The 3,803-nt window shown below is 48.0% G+C and overlaps 2 protein-coding genes and 1 non-coding gene across 3 annotated transcripts in view; all 3 read right to left on the reverse strand.

The window, feature by feature from the left end:
* Positions 1–71, reverse strand: TRNAC-GCA (transfer RNA cysteine (anticodon GCA)). The gene has a single exon. It is a non-coding gene; the product is annotated as a tRNA-Cys (tRNA).
* A 3,013-nt stretch (positions 72–3,084) lies between these two features.
* The window catches only part of LOC118474038 (uncharacterized), a 7,392-nt gene continuing 6,673 nt past the window's right edge, over positions 3,085–3,803 (reverse strand). The window contains exon 1 of the mRNA XM_035963679.1: positions 3,085–3,803. This exon is cut by the window's right edge and continues 6,673 nt beyond it. The gene's annotated coding sequence lies outside the window, so the exon portion shown is untranslated.
* Positions 3,090–3,803, reverse strand: part of LOC118474039 (probable cytochrome c biosynthesis protein) — a 17,457-nt gene continuing 16,743 nt past the window's right edge. Inside the window, exon 1 of the mRNA XM_035963680.1 lies at positions 3,090–3,803. This exon is cut by the window's right edge and continues 16,743 nt beyond it. The gene's annotated coding sequence lies outside the window, so the exon portion shown is untranslated.

Raw genomic sequence — 3,803 nt, forward strand, 5'->3', positions numbered from 1 at the left:
AGGCGACACCCAGATTTGAACTGGGGATAAAGGATTTGCAGTCCCCTGCCTTACCGCTTGGCCATGCCGCCAAAAGAAAGAAGAGAAAGAACTGGGAGTTGGCGCCTACATAACAGGTAGCTTGCTTACCAAGCCGTCCTGGCAAGCTCCTACAGTTCTCTTATTATTCTTGACTTGACTTATTAATAATAAAACTACTCACTAACAAAATGAAAGACGATCTAGAATCTACCCAAGAAGATAGAGAGTCCCACATACGAGAAAAGGTCACAAATGGAGTTGAACCAAGTAACATTGCAAAGGCATAATGATAGTAGGGTCGGGATATCCCCGCCCTCCGAACCGGACGTGAGGGTCTCCCCTCATCCGGCTCTCCGCAGGGGAATCTCCACTCACTGCTTCCCCTAATATCCTCCCTCCCTTTACCACATCATGGGGGTTTACAGGAGATCCCAGAGACTCGCTCGGAAAGGCTGCTATACCAAACATTATTACTTAACTACAAAGAAAGAAAAGACTATAGTAGTCACTAGACTGACTATAGTAGTCCGTCCGGCTGCTCTTGCTTAAATCATTACTCTTCATTCTCCCGTGCTCTAGCAATTGCGCTCCCTAGACCACTACCATTTAGTTAGGTAGGGACAATCAATCAATCCAATCCAATCCAATCCATAGTTACGGGAATAACGGAATGCATGGGGATCCAAAAAAGAGAAAAATGAATATTTTCTATGAAATCCTTTCTTTCCATAGATGTATCTGGTCTGAGACGGTACAGTACTCTATGAGAGGAATGCAATGGGATGGATGGTAGAGGGCTGCCTGCGCCCAAAAGCGATGATTCACTTGTCCCCTTGTCTATAGGGACCTTGTGGCATACAACCGCCACGACTCCTGCGTTATAGCCGCCCCTTTCTCTCTTTCTTTTGACTGCCTCGTGGACGGACGAAAGAAGGGAAGTTACAGAAGGGGGCAGTGAAGGCTCGCCAAGTAGACAGCAAGCCCCCACCCCGTCAGTCCTGTGTTGCCGTAGCGTGCCCTACTTCAATAAGGTATTACCTCGCCGATTTGAAAGGGGATTGGATTCATTCACTTGCATTCCTGCTAGCACTACAAAAAGCTCCGGTCTTAACGACCCTACGGAAGCTGTGCAGCCTTTCCTCGGGTTCGTAGAGTCGGGTTTCCCGTTTACCCACAACGGAGGAGCCGCCCCCACCAACCAAAGCAGGTAGGCGGCCACGGTTCATAACGCACTCTTCGCACAACAGATCCACTTTGAAGTTGACTTATTCGCTCGGCCAATCGTCGGAATGTGTACGAGATACCATAAGGGCCCAATATCTCAATAGCACCCTTGTCTAAAGCTTCGAATGAGACTGAATATCCGAAACGCAGGAACGATCTGACTAGAAAGTCATTCAAAACTTGATCGAAGAACCAGCGTTTATTGAAGAAGCTATAGAGTCGATTACAAAAAGTACTAGTTTGAAAGGCTCGTTGGAATTGATCCGCTACGAGATTTACATTATACGCTAGAGAAGCACCTGAAGTACTAAACAGAATAGGTATTAGTTTTGTAATGGTTGGAGCAGCAAACTCGGATTCGGCAAGAATCTCATTTTTTGGTAGTACGAAGGGGGAATTGGCCCAAAAATTGGATAGGGGTAAAGACGCAGCCGGGTGCCGGCGGCTTATTCAAGTGCCCCCCGAACCGCGCGAAATGGTCGCCTATTACACGGCTCACAAACTCTGCCTGGGGTGGGGCTACCTATTATTCGTAGGCGGTACGTACGGCGCACGCAGGGCCTCGGTTTGCTGCGTGGACTGTCTATGCATTTCCTACAGAGTGTAATGGAACCCAGCTCAGCTCCGCCGAGCCAAAAGGAAAGAACAGCCGGAGGCGAAGAGTAGAGTATAGCCAAGGGGCTGGCTTTCGTCGTCCGTAAAGGACCTAACGGAAGACCGTGCTCCGAAGTGCACTGAGAGTTTTGTTTTAAGAACACTTGGCCTTACCCCTTCGTTTTGAGCCATGTCTAGGTGGCAGAGTGTTGATCCTCACCCGCCCGTAAGCGGACTCTTTCGACAGAAGGTTGCAGATGGAAAATTCCCGCTCTGTAGGTCGTCAAGCATTTGATGCAACCTAGCCAAGTGTTCTTCACCAGTGGCCGTACGGGGGTTGTCCAGGGCCCGCGCCCCCCGTCCCATCCAATCGCCACTTGGATGCAGGCCCGCCATCTTCCGGATTATGTCAACCTTGACCTCAAATAGGTCTTCGGCTTGAATCCGGGCCATTCTTATGTCATGGGCTGAAGGATTCCAATTAGTCCCCAACAGCCGCCTCTGAATGGATTCTACGCTATCCCCTCCTATTATTTCATTTAGTTGATGGGGGTAGGGGACGTAGGGCGGAGCCCGATTAGCTGCTTCCTGCATAACAGGAAGAGCGGGAGGCGTAGCTTGTTCCCCCTGAAGCGGTTGATTGACCGACGAGGTGGTACTTCTACTACGCCCGGAACTGGCCGAATCCTCTACCAAATAGGAATCGGAAGTATAAGTAAATAAGGCCGAATTGGAGGATTCGGCTGCTCCGTGCATCATGTAATTTGCCATGGATAGCCCCCCTCCGGTAGCGAGGAAGAAGGCCCGTAGAGCGAATCCAACGGCCATGATGAGAGTCACGGAGGAGCAGCCATTCCGAAGTAAGAGCCTGACTAAGGCTTCCTTGCTCAGTGAGTAAGCAAGTCGTAAGACCAGTGCGTCCCCCCCAGTAAGACAAAAATAGAAGAGATGATAAAAAAGATAAAGAAGGAAAAGAGCATTTTTCTTTTCTTCATATCCATTCCACTAAATCTCATCTCATAGTTACTCTAAACTTTGAAGCTCAGCTCTGCTCCCAAAAGAGAAAGGAGACTGAGATAGGGGTTGTCCTTGGTTTTTCCAAGGAAAGGAAATTCTTTTGAGAACCTGATCATAGAGGAGCCATATGAAGCTAAGGTTTTTGGAATAGCGGTGGGCTGGTAACGTAATAAGGGAAAGGAAGCTAGCTGCTTCCATATCGCCCCCCCAAAATAACCAATAAGTTCCAGAGGCATCTTCCATTCATTTAGATTTTGGTCTTTCTGCGCCATATTTAGATCTTCCCTTTCTACGATCCGGAATTCCCAGCAAATCCTTTACTCCTCGAATACGATGGGATTTCACACCTGGCGAATCTTTCACTCTACCCCCTCTGACTAAGACTATAGAATGTTCCTGCGAATTATGACCTTCGCCTGGAATGTGAGCAAATATATCATGTCGATTGCTCAACCGTACTTTTGCTATCTTACGTAGAGCTGAATTAGGTTTTTTCGGTGTTCTCGTCGAAACACGCAGGCATACTCCTTGCTTCTGGGGACATTGATCCGAAGCTCGAGTACGGTCCGTGCGCCGTTTTTCTTCTCTACCATGACGAATCAATTGATTTTTTGTAGGCATCCCTCTTTCCTATGTCCTTCCCCCCTTAGCCCTTTCACTAGTGGTTACTCCCGATCCGAAGCACCCCTTTTCCATTCATAGAGAGATCCAATCGTCAAAATCAATAAAAAGGCCATCATGGACCAAGATCCAAACAGATCAATCTTGTTAGGAGGTACTGCCCAAGGAAAAGAAAAGGTGACTTCCGGGTCAGGGATAATAAATAAAATAGGAACCGGATAAAATCGTATATCGAAACGACTTCTGGCATCACCGGAGGGATCGGAACCACATTCGTAGGCCGACAATTTTTCTGGATAGGTCGAACTATTGGAAGCAAATGGAAA

Source organism: Zea mays, unplaced genomic scaffold, assembly GCF_902167145.1.
Source record: "Zea mays cultivar B73 unplaced genomic scaffold, Zm-B73-REFERENCE-NAM-5.0 scaffold_198, whole genome shotgun sequence".
In the NCBI taxonomy this organism is placed as follows: Eukaryota; Viridiplantae; Streptophyta; class Magnoliopsida; order Poales; family Poaceae; genus Zea; species Zea mays.